General features: G+C 36.5%; 1 protein-coding gene across 2 annotated transcripts in view; it reads left to right on the top strand.

Annotated features, from left to right (window-relative positions):
* Positions 1-14,143: 14,143 nt before the first annotated feature.
* Positions 14,144-17,458, top strand: part of stk11ip (serine/threonine kinase 11 interacting protein) — a 115,243-nt gene continuing 111,928 nt past the window's right edge. Inside the window, exon 1 of one of the 2 annotated variants that reach the window (XM_051931349.1) lies at positions 14,144-14,472. The gene's annotated coding sequence lies outside the window, so the exon portion shown is untranslated. The remainder of the gene's footprint in view (positions 14,473-17,458) is intronic. The other variant, XM_028807570.2, reaches the window with a different exon arrangement.

The raw sequence follows: 17,458 nt of genomic DNA, 5'->3' as shown, positions 1-17,458 counted from the left end.
AACTTTTTTCACGTTGTCATTATGGGGTGTTGTGTGTAGAATTCTGAGGAAAAAAATGAATTTAATCCATTTTGTAATAAGGCTGTGACATAACAAAATGTGGAAAAAGTGATGCGCTGTGAATACTTTCCGGATGCACGTATATATGCACATGGTGCATTTCATTTTGCTATGGTTTTATCGTGTAACTATAAAAAACATATCAAGCAAATGATCAATTGCTTTTCACTTTGCTGTGTCAGTTTAAAATGTGATACAAAAAGCATAGTGTATTTTCATTCCTGTCCATAGATCGTGTGTCATAACTGAAAGCAAAACAAATGCATTGCATTTTCCTTAGCAGTAGCTAGAGCTTATTACATTTCAATTCAAGACCATGCTTTAATCATACCAAAACTAAATGTAAGCAAATGACCAATCAGCATGAAAATGTAGGGCATGGGGCGTCAACAGTTGGGGTAAGAGGGTTGGTTCCCAGCATGAGTGTGTTCAACCAGCACAAAAGAGGGCGAACAGGGAGTTGACAAGACAGGAGATCCACTGTGTTATTGAACGGATTGATGCTTGCGATGTAAATGATTATTTCATTCCCTTCTGTGTCGAAAGAAGGGAAAAAAGTAATGCTAAAAATGTTTCAATATATTTAGTATTTAGTTAAAACCACTAATAAACCACACCTCAAAAATGTAACAGCATGGCTTATTTTAGCATGTATAAAAAAACTAACTTTACACAGCTTAACAAAGAGTAATCTTTTTCACTGAGATATAAAACATACTTTTCAAAATTTCAGTTAATTAGTACATAGTCCACACTGACAAAACTTTCTGTATGTCCTCCTTGTGAATACAGGAATGTTTTGAAGTGGAAAGTCTCCAACCCCAACTGTTGACACCTTTGCCCTACCTTCTGATGCTGATTGGTCATATGATTACATTTAGTTTTTGGCATGATTAAAGTGTGGTCTTGAATTGAAATGCACTGCAGTCCAGCTGCTGCTAAGAGAAATGCAATTCTTTTGGTTTGCCTTTACTGTAGTTATGACACGCAATCTATGCACAGGATGAAAATGCAATTTGCACTTTAAACTGACAAGAAAACTGCATGGTGTAGTGATTGATTGTGGTTTTAATGGTTGATATGTTTTCAGTTATGACAAGGTAAATCCATACGAAAATTAAATACACCATGTGTATATACATTACATTTTAATCTAGTTAACATGTTGGATTGCATTCAATTTTGGCACAGATAATCTTCCATAAATACAACTATTACTACCATTACCTAGGGAAGGATGCATTCTGTGAATTCTTGAACTAATGCCTGCTAAGTCTGCTGGAGCAGGGGATAGTGAAGATCTAATTCTCATTTATATTAGGGATTCTTTAATATTTTTAGCTGAAAAATCTCCTTAGCCCATGTCTTGTCATTCTGAACAGAGATGCACTGTAATCTGGAAAAGTTGAAAAGTGAAGCAGGACCTTAGAATGTTTTGTATAGCCAGTTTGTTTACAGTTTCAAGTAACTTCAGTCCCAGATGATTACTGTAACCTTGTTAAGCTCTTTGCTCATTAGCTTGTATGATAATGACTAAAAAACATTTTCTGTGTTTTCAGAAACATTTGCGCACTCCAGCAATGGAGATGAAAATAAGTAAGCCAGGTGTTTCATGTGTTTTAGAAGGGAAGCAGAGAGCAGTTGACTTTTATTAGTTATTTTTCATAAAGAGTTCTCTCATTTGATTTGGTGCTTTTTACACTTTTGTAAACAACTAAGTTTAGCTGCAGAAATGTTCACTTCAAAGGAGAACTTGCAAGTAGACGTTTTCTGTATCTCTTGTGGACGCTAGGGTCGCTGTTGCCCCTTTAAACCCAACAGACAGACACTCAAGACCAACAGGTAAAAGCACTGAGAAATATTTTAATTCTATTTCTTCTCAAAAACAGTGCTCCCCAAGCACCACAATGAACACGCAAGTAATTACAATAATCAATCCAATTCTCTTTTTCTCTCTCTATTTTCTCCTCCACGCCTCCCAGCAAGCTTTGTCCACCTCCACCCGACTCTGGCTCACCCGCTGGGTTTTCAGCAGTCCTTTATATATTGTCCGACTCGGAAGTGTTTCTGTTCTTCCGTCTACATGACTTGCTAGCACTTCCAGGTCAGATGGAGAAGTCAAGTTTTCCGTCAGCCCGGAAGTACTTCCGGATTACCATCCCCATGACTCAATAGTACTTTTGGGCTATGCAGAAAGTAGAAGTCCCCAAGTCCTCCTGCAGCGTCTCCTGGTGGCACCAACGGAACCCAGCAGGGCTGTAAAGCCGAACTGCATACTCCATGGTGCCAGGGCACCGCTATGCTGCAGGGAAATCACCATCTAGCGTCTTGGTGGAGGCAGTGTCCCAAAGTAGCTACTTTCCCCCATCCTTCTACTTTTTGGGCGTCCTGGCTGGGTTGAGCTTCTGGCCAATCCATCACACTTGTAAAAACTGAAATTGCCACTTTCATGGAGCTCCCCCTTAGCTACTGAACGTATGGAAAACAGCTCTCTGTCTCCAGCAATAATTCTTTTTCTTTTAATTTTTTGAAAATCTATACTAATAAAATCAATCTATACTAATAAAAGGCAAAGCCCTCACTGACCCACTCATCACTAATTCTCCACCTTCCCGTGTAGGTAGAAGGCTGAAATTTGGCAGGCTCATTCCTTACAGCTTACTTACAAATTTTCAGCAGGTTTCATTTCGAAATTCTACGCGTAACGGTCATAACGGTCAACAACATCCGCCATGTTAAACTTTCTTATTTATGGCCCCATCTTCACGAAATTTGGTAGGCGGCTTGCCTGCGCTAACCGAAACCGATGTACATATTTATTTTGGTGGTATGACGCCACTGTCAGCCACCATATTGAACTTTCCAACGGTCTTTGTTACTTATGGGCGCATCTTCAAGAAATTTGGTATGCGGGTTCCCAACGCTAACTGAATCCTATTTACGTACATATATACGTCCATAGCCTGCAGCTCGGTCGCCGTGTGAGGCGGCGTTGGGTCCCCCATCCCCATGCCTCCCATGTAGTTGGCTGCCTTCCTATATAAGGCCATCCATTGCTCCGGTCTCTTCATTCCCTTCCTTGCTTTGCCACGGTATTCACGTCTCCCTGCTGATAACTGCAGCCTTTTTATTTAATCCACGGCTTCTCCGCTGTTTTGTTGTTCGTTTATTACGATTATAGTTATTGTGTAGGTATTTTTGACTTAGTTTACATTGTTCAGGTACCCATTTCCTTTATCGTTCCAACCGTACCCCCATTAACATGTCTATCGAGGTGATCACCATCGATCAAAGAACTATGACTTAATGAGTGGTTTTCATGCCCGGAGATGGCGACTGCCTTTTCCATTCCTTCTGTGTTACATATTGCACGGCCATATCAGGCTCACTCTTGATATCCGGAGGAACATTGTGTCTTATGTATTGAATGACTGGGACAGGTTCAAGGTGTGGACTGATGATGGTACAGGAGATAATTATACTACACAGGAGCACAATAAGATTGAAATGCTTAAACCCTTCACCTATGGTTCTGCATGTGAGTTGATGGCTGCTGCTGAATTGTTCGGTTGTTGCTTTCAAGTGTACCGAAATGGCCAAATATTTTACACCTTTGGACAACTGCCAATGCCTCTTAAACATCTTAGATTCACAGGTGACGATTTGAGTAGTGGACACTTTGATGTTTATGAATGTTTAAACTCTCAAAAGCTAGATGTGAAGTTATCGATGAAACCCATTTCAATTCAAACGGCCTCCAATTTCCAGTAAGGCTCTGCTTCGCAATGACAATTAATAAGTCTCAGGGACAGACCCTACAAAAGGATGGCATTGATTTAAGGCAAGATTGCTTTTCACATGGCCAACTATACGTTGCATGCTCAAGAGTAAGCTCAGCGCAAAGCTTGGTCATATTACAACCGGAGGGCCGAACTGACAGCGTGGTATACAAAGAGATCTTTAACAAATAATTATTGGTATATTTTCCCTCAGTTTAAAAAGGTTTACTTTTCTTCTTAATAAAAATTTTAAAGCAGTACTTAGCTGCTGCGAAGTGCGGGTATTTTGCTAGTTTTTAATGAAGGAACTGGAATATCTGGGGAAGTTTCATCAGCATCTTGCTGTTGCAAATGGAATTACATGAACCCACCCAAGTTGCATAATTTTTTGCATAAATATTTGCAGTTATTGTTTTTAGGTAAGAACTATAACTTTTAAGTGAAAGCTTAAATCAAGGAGTTCTGTCTGATTGCTGTTAGTGTGTAGTTGAGACGGTATTGTATATTGTCCATTCCTTGTCTAGCTGCAGTGTCTTAAGGGCACAAGAGGACACTCTTGTGAAGCCCTCTCTTGGTGATAAAGTTGGTTGAAGTGGAGTAATGAAAATAAAGACAGTCCCAGTCTGCTATACAGCCTGCCATAATAGGTCTCTAGGTTTGAATATGTAGAGTACAATATTGACAGCGAAACCGTTAAGAGGTTACTGGTAACTGTTGTATAGCTGTTCCATTTCAACATTGAGAAAAAAGATTCAAAGTGGTTAATTGGTACCTTTCGTGTTAGATGCATGTAACAAGTGATATGATAACACTGTTCTTACAACTATATCAGGTGGGCAGCTAGCTTGCAAGTGGCTTATGCACTCACAAATAACTGGATTTAAAATCCCTCCCTACTTAATATTCAGCACCTACAGCAAACAAATCTATGAAGACTTCTGTTCCAAACCAGAATGTGGATAGGGGGAAAATGCAAAGACCATTTGAAATCAGCGCATTGAGCATGGAAAAGTTGCTACATAAATAAATTGTATTAGTATTATTATTGTTAGTGTTCTGCCTCTCTAAGTGGATGGTAATGCTGATTAGCTTTCTAAAAATCATTGGTAATAACAAATGAGTGCAAGCCTTGCAAACTTTCAGGTAAGGGTGTCTTTCTACTTGGCAGGATCCACAGTGCTAATCAGCTGTCCTAAGACATCCTCCTGTGAATATGATGCATATTTCCATAATAACTGATGTGCATTCAGACTTTGAACTTTTCACTTCTATCATGACACATGTAGATCTCTACAAATGTTAAAAGTCTTATGAAATTTCAATAGACTTTAATCTTTAAAGATTTTATTGAATTTTGTACTTCTTGGATTATATAAAAGTTCATATTATCTAAAAACAAAGCCTGACCAACATTGTACTACGGTATGAATTGAAGCATTTTTGAATATATCATGAAGACTGGTAGTATTTTGTTTGTAATGCTATATCATTTAGACACTCCTGTTCTTCCTATGAGTCACATATTAAATTAGATGAGATGTCAAATCATGTAATTTGATGAGTAATGAAACACTGCCATTTTTCAATTTAGAATTATGTGCCACCTCTAAAAATGAATTATTTGTTGCTGAATTCAAGCCATGACCCAGGTGTTTTTTTTCTGTTGGTCCTTGATGTTATTCTGGTAAATGCATCATCAAGCTCCAACCATCCTCTGATTTCAGTACCACACACATAGGAAGTGTGTCAGAATGGAGTAGCAATTGGATTTAATTTTTCTACTTATACAAACTTCATAGTGCTTTTGATGGTGTAAACACAGTATTCTGTGTTTCTGTGTATCCATTCATCTACTCTTCAATATACTTTGTCTAGTCCAGTGCAGGGACTGTAGCATATTCCGGCTGCATTGGACACAAAGTATTCTTACAGTAGATGGGTAAGATGCATTCTGTTATATGGTTTAATTGATATAACTGTTAAATGTTGCCTGTTTTATCTATGATCTCTATAAGTAGATCAACAGAAGAACAGTTTGCCACTTACACTGCTAAATAGACTGCAGTGGTTATCTATAGAGCATGGCTCAACCCTAGATTAATAATTTCTTGTAGGTTTTTAATGTGATGATGAAGTACAGTGTAGAATATATATAATGTAATTAATTAATTAACAAATTTATTGTTGTCTTTGATTTTAGGGCAGCAAATGATAAAAATAATAATACATTTTATTTATTTAGCGCTTTTCCCATGTTCAAGGTGCTTAAATAAAGACACCCTTTTGTAAGGCACCTATATTGTTTTTAGGAGATGGATACTCCATTCCAAGCACAGTATCTGGGTCACTGAACCATACTCAATTAATGAATCAAAATAATAAAATTTCATGGTAAGTGCTTGCTTATCTATATTTATATGAAAAACAGGACATAAGACAGACTGATTAACAAAAATATAAAACAAAAATAGTCTGTTCCAAGCTTGCTTCAAGAAAATTAACAATCTGTTTATTTTTTAGGACTAACATACACTTTTCATACAGCATTTTCCATGTTTTCTTTTTGTGACTTCAAGGGAATACTCCATCCAGAAATGCTTTGTTATATGTTACTTACCCCATGGGGTTTATAGTAATGCTCAAGAAAAAAAAACAATCTTAGGCTTTTACAAAGAGTGAAAAAGCAAAGTTTCTAATAGAATTAGTATCTATGGAGATCAATGCTATAGCACAGCAAGCACCTTAAAAATTCATAAAAAAAATCTCATGTTACTGGTGTTGCATAATTCACACATCATGTCTTTCAGTTGTATGCTGACAATCAGCAAAACATACACATTTATTACTTAAATATTGTAAAATAAATACTCCTGAAATATTAGAGCAGTACATGCAGGGGAAATACGTTCACATGGGATCAACCTTTCAATTCAAAAGTCAATTCTATCATAAAATACGTTATTTCAACTGTTCTTGAACACATTCGATTTAAAGTTTTCCTTGGCCATTACTACAAACTAGTGAGTAATATATTAAAAAGTATCATTTTTGAAAGGAGTATTCCTTTAATTTTCCCCTGCTATTCTAATGCACATTTATGGGTAAGAGTGAGGGATTAAGCATTACTCTGCAAGCATAGTTTTTTTTGCATTCTTTTTGGTAGTTTCAATGGAAAGTCTTGCAAAAACCAGTGTGGAGTTTATGTGATAAAGTTATTACTGATGTGTGTTGCATAGTAAAAGCTCCATATGAGAAAGCAAAGTAGTGATATTGTATTTAGCTGGCTGTTTACCTTCTGTTTAAGAGTTCACTTTCCCGTTACCACGGATAATTTAATGATACCTAAGCTTTCTTTGTTGTACAGGCTACCTTAAATTCAGGTTCCAGTGAACTGTCCGTGGAATGGTGTCCATATCAAGGTATTTTTTCACTCTGGAATGCAGATTGGAAGAAGGAGTATTCAGAAGAAGACACAGCTGCTTTTCTGTTAAGACAAGTACTATATTTATTTCAAACCAGTTATTTTAGCAGAGAATGCATTCTGTGACAATTAACGCCTATGGAAAAAGTGCAATGCCCTTTTGGATCTACAAGTGCAAGGTGTGAAAACCCAGTAAAATTAACTGAATTTTAGTCTATCTGTAGAAGCATGGCCTCTAGACATTGCTGCTGACAATTGTGTAGACCCCCCCACTCCTTCTTTGCATCAGTTCCACAGCACCATAAGAATAGGCTTATGCATTACGTACAGCTCACATGTCAGTCCATATGAAAATACATTACTTTTAAGACACAAGTAGACTGACAAAATGTGCATGTAGTTTCTGTCGGTGTACATGTTTTGTGTTTAAATGTATTTTGAGTTTAAGGCTAATTTTAAGCCCACTACTAGGATCAGGGCTATATACTTGTTGGGCTGTCCCGTCCAACGTTGGCTGGTACACCTCTGCGCTGTGAATTTTAATTTCTTCTGTTGTAAGTGCTAATTTTTTATCTTTGTGGACAATGGATTTGGGGTTGTTTGTTTTGGATTTTACTTTTAAGGCATGCCTTTTTCCAATTATATTTTTTGCTGTTGCCTTGTTTTTTTTTTTTTGTTAAGAAAAATGTAAAGAAGCTTTATGTCAATTATTTAGGCCAAGTATTCTTAATGGTTCCCATCTCAACAACAAAAGAAATACTGATATATCAGCAGGAAACCATCCAACAAGAAAATGTTTTTTTCATACACTAAGAGTAGCATAGGTTTGTCACACAAATCACATGGATATATCTTATTATGGCTGTAAGAGCCAAATCTTTTAAGTTAATAGTAAATGTAATTTAATAGATTGTTCTTAATTTGAAAAGAATGTAGCCTTTTATATAGATAATGAAAGATTCTGTTCACCCTTCCCCCCATAAGCTAACAATTTAATTGAACGTGCTTAATAGTCTGCAATATTTTTGTATTTAGAAAATAGAACGATCTCAGATTGAAGCCAGAGAGCAAAAAAGAAACATGAACTGCTAGGCAGAATTGCATTATGGGTATATAGTTGTCTGACCATTATGTTCGTATGTAAGTAGGTCCTTGTGTATGTGATCACAAATGGAAACTTTAAGAAATGAAGCCTAGACACTTAAGACTTGAACAGATCATTATAGACAAGATTTATTTTCTTTTTTTTTGTTTGTGTGTGTCTTATCAGCCTTCTTTATTTTTGTGCACATGGTTTGCTTTAAATTTCGCAAAAGTTTTTTTTTAAAAAGGAAGACACTTGGTTTATGGAGTTTTTGCAATGCCTTTCTGGTAGCTACATTTTGAACTATTTTAAACTATTTGGAAACCGTTGACAAACACAGCTACAGTGGTTACTAGACCTTGCAGCTATATTTTAACTCAAAATGATTCGATGATTTTTAAATTATGGATATTTCTTCCAATACATTTCTAATTAGATTGTTTACAATACAGTCAATGGGGTAAGCAGTCACTCTGAACACACCTAAGAACAACAGCCCCCTTTGAGCTCTCTTTCACTACTTTATGGACTTCATAGCAGTATTCGAGAACAAAAAGAATAAAAAAACTTTCAACCTTGAAAAGCATGTCTTGCTCTTTTTGCCTGTAAAGGATGAGCAGTCAGTTTTTTCCAAAGGCACTTGGCACTAAATTTTAACTTATGCACTTTTAGATATATTTGATTGATCTTTTTAGCACACATAAACATATGTGCTTCTTAATACAGTGGCTATAATAATCTCACACTGTGTATCTATGTCTAAAAGCATTACATAGCTGTATGATAGACTGGTTTAACCTTTTCAAACTGACAGATTTCAGATAATACTCTTTAAGCCTGAAAGTCTTGTCAAGCTAAGCAGGAATGCAGTGTATTCTGGAAAAGCTGCAAGGTGAAGTAGAATATAGATTATTTTGCTTAGATAGAAAGTGCAGCTTTTGACTCCCATGGGAAAGTAAAGTTGAGTTTAGTGATAATCATTCAGTAACATTTGTGTGTTTTGAAAAACTAAAAATGTCACAGCACGCTCATCTACAGAGAGAAAAACAAATATGCCAGATGCTCATTTTGGGCATGAAGGAAAAGGGGAGCAGTTGTCTTTTATTAGACTTTTTTAAAATAGCTTATTTTGCTTAATTGCTGATTGTTGGATAAATTGAGCTTTCTCTCAGTCCAGCTGTTGCTTTTATGACACTTTTGTAAAGAGTAAAGGTCTAATCTCAGTCTCTGTTTGGGGAGAAAAATTATGGACACTTCCATGGAGATTACTATCTTCTGCTATTTAGCTGTTAGACACTTTCCAAAGAGCTCTGTCTCTGGCAAGAAATCTTTTTGTTTTCATTTTTTGATTAAGGATATATAATTTGCGCTAAAAGAAAAGAAGCCATCTTGTACTAAATGAAGTCTACATAACCCACCCAGGTTTAATGATTCTTTATATCGCTTATATTTGCTGCTATTGGTTTTTACGCAAATAAATATAATTTTTAAGAGAAAGCTCAAATCAGTTTCTTTGTTGGATTGCTACTAGTTTAGCTGAGAAGCTAGATTCTTTGTCTAGCTACAGTTTTTTAAGGGAATGAGAGCATGCTCATGTAAAGTCCTCTATTAGTGGCAAACTGAAAGTAAAGGTTTGGAAGTAAAGACAGGTTCCAGTTAGAAAGCAGTTTGCCATAAGAGATCCCTAGGGATGAATATGCAGTGTCTTAAGCACAATAAATGCCACACACAAAAAAAGTTTGGGGGCAGCCACCCGTATATTATTGCTGGGTGCAATGGATAGATTTTTAAGTGCTGAGTCGTACAGGTTTGAGTCCATAACTGAATTGTCTTGTTGGCACAAAGATGGTAGCTTTAAAGGAGACCAGAGGAAATGAAGTAATCTGTTGCACCGGAACTGGAAGTGACGTCATCAGTGGGGCCAGAACCCGAAGTGGCATCATCAGCAGGCCCATAAACGGAAGTGACGTCATCAGGGCCATGCAGGATTTCCCATAACTGGTCTGCAAAGAAGTGAGAAAGAGAGTTAGTGCACTCTGCCACCCCCTGGTGTAACATGGAATTACTCTCATTCGGACCCTTTAGCTGTCTACCATGTGCACGTGTGTAACAACTGGTAAGAGGTTACAGGTAACTGCTGCATAGTTGGCTTTGAAATTTAATTCTATATCTCCATTAAGAAATAACCTAAGAGGGTAGTTGTTAACTTTTGTTTTATGTGTATGTCACAGGTTGTTTATACAATAAAATAATGTCCTTAGCTTTGCTGTTTATTTATACAGTATTTCTGTTTACCCCAACAGTTACTACATTATCAGTTACTGAAATTTGTGAAATTTGTTGATCTATAATCATATACTTCTAACTCATTTGGTGAAGATTAGCACACTGGATTTAAATAACATTCATTCATAGGTTTATTTTATCCCTGCAGTAAATCATTTATTAAAGTAAGGACTTCTAACCTGGTTGTTAAATGGCGCATGAAACTTCTTAAAGTTCTTAAATTTAAAGGAGAAATTCATGAGGAAACTTAAATACTGTGCTCAGAGTGATTATACCCTATGGTGATGCCAATTCGATCAGGACATGATACAAACACAATGAATCATCAAAAAATGAAATTCAAATTTTGAAGAAACAGCCCCCCCCACCACCATCACCAGACCCCAAACCAACTCCACCCCAGAGTTATCTAAGAATATAGTTACCAAATTAAGACTGATGGAACATGCAGGTCACTGATATTGCTCTCCAGAGGACATGCTGTCTTGACCAAATGAATAAGAGCATTCTGATTTTCTTAATACATTTTCTAGGCTTGCTTTTTAAATCTCCAATGGTTTTCAAGGGCATGATTATGAGGAGAAGGCAAGAGAAGAAGCCAGGAGGGTTGTGTTGCTTCAATTTCAGGACTGATGTTGCCAACACTGAAGAACTGTGACTGCAAGCTCACTCTGCCTACTGTACTCCTTTGCCTTCTGCCATTCCCACATCAAGTGCATCCCTGATGACCAGAAGAAAGAAGACCTCAATTTAAACCAACTCTTGCAAAATACTGGACCTACTTCCTTAACTTTCCAACTCATCTCTATGGCTGTCCTTAACATCCCCACACTCCTAATTAGTCATAACTTGGTTATCCCTGAACTCTGACATCTAGATCTCTCAAGCTGCAAGTTCTTTAACAGAGTGGTATAATTGTCTTGCGCTTTGTGAATTTGTGTCTGCTGATGATTTTAGAACCTTGCTTGCCATACCACAGTGCTGTTTGGGTGTAGCCTGCTGCCTGCCTCCCTTTGACATGGATGCTTCACTAGAATCAGGTACAGTATATGTATTTACTCATTCAGGTTCAGGAAAGTTCTTAGATATTCATACCCGACTTTGAGATTGCAATCTAGTTTGCAATGTGGTTCAAAGTCTTCCAAAAGGCAAGCTTCCAGAGGCAGTAAGGCTGTCTCCAACCAACACATTTCATATTTGTTTTACTGTACTGGAAACATGTTCTGTTTTCTAGCTGTAAAGAATTATTAAAAGATGACAGGGGTGGGATGTGGATGGAGACCACAATAACTCATACAGGGTGGAATAATGATAATTTCAAGCCATTTAAAGGTATTGTCTGGGGAAAAGATCAATCACTTATTTATAAAATGAAAATATATATATAATTTGGAGCTATTGATTTCATCTCAATAATAAATGTATATTATCTCCTGAATAACTTATTTGTGTTGAAAAAGTGACAACTTATGGTGTAATGACTGTAATATGCATGCTGGATCAAATTGGAGGTCTGTAGGAGAGCATTCAAACAACCAAACATAGAAAAAAAACTGCTTAAGCAGGCAGATTGCGTGGCTGCACAGAAAACCTGTGTAAAGTTAACAAGATATAAGATCTCAGCTTGCAGATTTTCAGTTTTTATTCCCAAATATATTTATAGGGCTTATAGAGTAATTATTGTCATGTGTATTGAGTACAATTAAATTCTTACTTGTATGTCAAAATCAACATGCAACATGTCGCCACTCTCCAGTGCCATGGCTACTAAACATACAGTATCTACATCAGTGTAACTTCAATCTTCTTTAAGTGGAAAATCTCAGAACACATTTGTCATTACCAATGCAAGAAAACCTTCATCTTAGATATATATATATATATATATATATATATATATATATATATATATATATATATATATATATATATATATATATATATATATTTGTGTGTGTGTGTATGTGTAAGCTTGCACATTCAGCCCTACTGAAGATGTAACACTGCCTGACATCCAATAAAAAAGTGTTTGGCTTGTCAAACACAAACACAAATAAAACGTGCAATGAGTGAAGCTCTACAACATGCTGGATAAAATAAGTCCTGACTTGAACCCGAAAAAGGCTCAGAAAGGGTACAGCTCTCAAGGGTGAGAGGCATGTTATGTTGATAAGGCAAGGAAGTTTGTATGTATCTGCTTTGTAAGAGAGACTGCAACAGCTGGACAAGTGGGCAACCTGAGGCAATCTGTCTTTTATCAGACAGTTGGTGTCTATGTAAGTTTGCGTGATGCTAGGGCCACACACTGAATAAGGCATGACATATGAGTTTAAGAATATCCATCCATCAACCAAACCTACTTATCCAGGGCAGGGTCACAGCTTTTTTCAACAAGCAACAGATGCAGTTAGGAATAACCCCTGGACAGGGCACCAACCCAGCACAGTGTGAACATACACACTTACCACAGTCAGTTCACCAATCCACCTAACCTGAATATCTTTGGACTGTGGAAGGAAATCAGAGACCCCAGGGAAACCCACACTGACATAGGGAAAACATGCAAACTCCATGCAGTAAGCACCATGTCTCCTTACTGTGATGCAGTAGCACAACTACTGCACTACAGTGCCATCTGTGCAACAAAAACAAAAAATAAAAGGTACTTTACTCCATTCTATATCTATTTCAGTAATAAAGAGTTTGAATTATTAGCCTCCCTAATTCGGGGTATTCATCAGAAATGTAATGATTTTAATTCATCAGATAGAAGTACATAAAAAAAGAATAACTTCGCCAAATATTTAAAAACGTGCGCTTCAGTTTGAATTTAAATTCAGTTTAAAGCAACCTCGAAATAGCATAAAATATCATTCCATATACCTTTATTACCTATTTTTCAAACTTTTGTGAAAAGGAGTACCTTTAACCCCATTTATCTCATTAGCAGGAGGACCCATGGGGTTGGTTGCTGTAACATGCACAATGTCAAGTTCTTCTGATCGTTTTTAGTGAAAACACCAATTGGTTTACTCTTTATCATAAGGGTGTAACTTACCTGCTCAAAACATTGTCCTAACATGGCCTAACAATGAGTTTTTTTGGTCTATAGGGCAGAAAATAAGGGGCACTCCAAAAAGCTCACTGTCTCGGATAACTAGACACCAAGATGTGTCAAATGGAATACCATGTGTGGGGGCTTTCTCATATTGCTGAGTCAAGAGATGTCGACCAAAAAAAAAAAACTGAAGTGATTTCAAAAGTAATTCTTAAAAAAATGCTTGGAGTAGTGGGAAATGTGTTACATAATTGTAAAGAATTTTTATTATTATTAAGTTATCTTAAAAATCAATTAAAATTCAACGATTTTCTTACTCACCTGTTCATTTACTAAACTCGAGCCTAATTTCCTACAAATAAAAAGTGTGTATGTAATTCACACTCCAGAACAGCAGGGGGAGCCCTTACTGATTTTTGTAAGGGATTTAGCAAGTGTGAATAAGAAATAATTCCACAATGATTCAGCGGGCATAATTTGGATTATTGCAGTAGAAATAGATTTTTTTTTAAATATCCTACACTTGCTATGCAAAGATAATGCTTTCAATTGTTTTAATGCTCGGTCAAAATGTCGCTGTTCTTAAAAGTTGAAAGGTCGTGCCGCTTCACTGACTGATGGTAGATGTTTAAGGAAGTAAGCAGTCAGGTGATGCTTAAAATGATCTACAGTAAGGAGAACGAGATACGTGCAAAATCATGAAGGCTCTGTGGTCGGGTTTCTAATCTTCAGATTGGGATCCTGAAGGGGGGACTGTCGCTGAGCTGTGACAGGGACGCGGCGGGTGAGTTGAAGTTCGGTAATGTCGGAGGAGAAAGAGTGGAGCGGTCGTTAGTGGCAAAGTCGGGATGCTGTTAGGAAAACACTCAGCATCCGAACTTAACACACTTCTCGGACAAAGCGACCAGAGTGAACGTGTGCATTCTGGTTCTGTGTTTTTAAAGTTGACATTTGTTCTATACTGAATATGCATTTTGTTTAATGTGCATTCACCTAATGCATCAAACAATCGAATTAGATTAAGCTTTAAATTGAACTGTCATTTTACATTACAAAAACACAGTTGTCTGATATGATTGAGTAGGAGCTGCTGTGATTTAATACTAAAATTTGTAAAAGCAAGGGATGAAACATTGTTCCGTTTTCGAAAAAAGGTACCTGGTGTCGCAGAAAAGGCGAGATCTTATCGATTTCCTAAGTGCTTCTCTGTAACCGTAAGCGCAGTGTAGTGTTAAAGGTTAAATTATATTGTTTATTGGAACACTAAATATGTACTGCATTTATATTGTAGTAGATCGGTGCTTAAATATGTTAACGAGCAGCCGATTATATACTGTATTTTTTTTTTTTTGATGAAAGACTAGCTTTTCCGAATTTTATTTGTCGTTTCCGCAGAGATCTGCGCAGCTCCTGAGGGTTACGTGGGAAGCATTTGGCAGCGGGAGCTTCTAAATGCTGCACGGGGAGCCTGCCCTTTCTGGACAGTTTCTTAGAAGGCAGTTCTTGCTGCTGTTCTTGTCGATTAATAAAATTGCTTCATCCCGTTCTGCTCTGCCTGAAATTCAGTTTCAGTGTTTACATCATATTTGCTCAAGTTACTTGACAATTCAGAAATGGAACAGTGTGCATGATGCGCCCTCTAATGGAAACTAGGTTAGTTTCTTTCGTCGTTCACGAATAATCAGATGAATTAGATTGAAGAAAATTATTATGTCGTGTTGCATCTGTGAGGACTGCGCAATGCACAGGTCTGCAACATTAAACTCATAAAAAATAGTTTTAATTCTGAATAGTTATTTTTTATTGGCTTTCATGAACCTTAATAACAAAATTATAATTAAAATGTTTCCCATCATTTCACATTTAAGTGCAAAAACAGTATACAGTATTGTTCTAAATCAATTTAACATGAAAATGTTTAGTCAATCCAATATTTTTAAACATGCTGTATATTTAAAGAAAACCAGGGATATGGAGTCAGTACACAAAACCTTTGACTCCGACTCCTCTCTTTATAATTAGACTAATATATTTACTATGTTGATTGAAAGGACACAATATGCAAGATACAAGGCAATTTATTACTGCCAGCATGAATCTTCAGTCTACTTTTTAGCCTCTAACCTGTTAAAGTTGGGGTTTAAAGGCTGTAGCAGTGTCATTGTGGCTTACCAACACTGAGTAACATGAGATTAAATTTACAAAGTTAACAAAAGTGTTTATTTTTTATCAAAAGTCTGAAGAAAAAATAGTTTAATCGAATCAGTATATATGAAATTGGACACTTCAAACAATATATTACAATTTACATTTAGTCCCAGTCAGAATCACTATATATATTTTTTTTTTTTTTACCAACTCTGACCCTAGTAACCCAAAAACTGCTTCTAAGTACATAGTCCTGAAGAAAACAACAATACATAATAATAGACTTACATATAACTTCTCTAGTTTTTGCCACTTTGTAGGTTTTTTTTATTTTTTTTTAAATCAGTACTTTTTTTGGTGGTCCATTGTTTGGTCACTCTCTCTTGTGTGTACCAATGAATCACCCAGCAGTAGATTTTCTAAGATTTTTAAGGAAGAATTCCAAATGTGTACCAAAAAAGTGCACTCTGAGAGTCATGTTGCAACCCAATTTCTTAAATGTAGCTAATAGGTTTTTCATATTTTCATTATAATTTGGATCTTTATTGTTACCTAAAAGCTTAGAAATTACTTCCTTCAGTGATTCCCAATCAAAAAGTCTCCTTAATTGTAATCGTTTGGATAATATGGCCTACTAAAAGCTTTGTGTAAAATTGGGCTTTATGACCAGGTGGATCTTGTTTAAAAATAAAATCTTAATACCTTTTATATGACATTTACATTTGCTGTGGTTTTTATCCTACTGAAACTTGCAGTCCATTCTCCCATAGTTGAAGATATGCTTTTATGCTGATTTTCATATCTAAATTACCCACCTGTTTTCATTAGTGTGCCTTTGGATGAAATGACATCCCATTCAAGATTGTTTCCTGCCTTTTGCTTCATGCTGCAGGCTCTTCATGAATCAATAGTGTATAAGCATGCTCAAAAATTTGTGGGATGATGTTGGAGAGTGTTGTCTGAGTGTTGTAAATGTATACAGTCAAATGGATCTGATAAGAATAAAAATAACAAGCTAGCTAAGTTTGTAGATGATGCTAAGCTACAGATGAGGACAAATTTGTTGGTACCCTTACGGCTCATTGGAAAAAGTGCTGTATACCTCCTGAAAAGTGATGAAATAAGCAATTGTCCAATGTATACCTGCACGCCTTTGATGTGTCATTGAGTAAAGCAAAGCAAGTGTGAAAAGAGATAAAAGTATTGCTTATTCTACAAAGGCATTCTAAAATGGCCTGGAAATGTTTGTTGTCAACCCTAGAAAAGATCATAAACAATTACTGTAGATTAGAGTGAGTTTTCAGACTAGCTGTTAATTAGTATAACACATGTCTCCAATTGTGCAATCAATCATTCAGCCTATTTAAATGGGGAAAAAGTATTCACCTTGCTGTTTGGTATCATTGTGTGTACCACACTGAACATGGAACAAAGAAAGCAAAGGAGAGAGTTGTCTGGCAGCTTGATGTTCCTGTGACAACTGTTGTAAATATTATTAAGAAGTTTAAGGCCCATGGTACTGTAGCCAACCTCCCTGGACACAGCTGCAAGAAAACAGTTCACCCCAAAATGCACAGAAAAACAGTGAGAATGGTAGACAAAAAGGGAAGGACAACTTCCAA

This window comes from Erpetoichthys calabaricus, chromosome 8 (assembly GCF_900747795.2).
Source record: "Erpetoichthys calabaricus chromosome 8, fErpCal1.3, whole genome shotgun sequence".
Classification (NCBI taxonomy): domain Eukaryota; kingdom Metazoa; phylum Chordata; class Cladistia; order Polypteriformes; family Polypteridae; genus Erpetoichthys; species Erpetoichthys calabaricus.
This window is presented reverse-complemented; position numbering and strand designations above follow the sequence as displayed.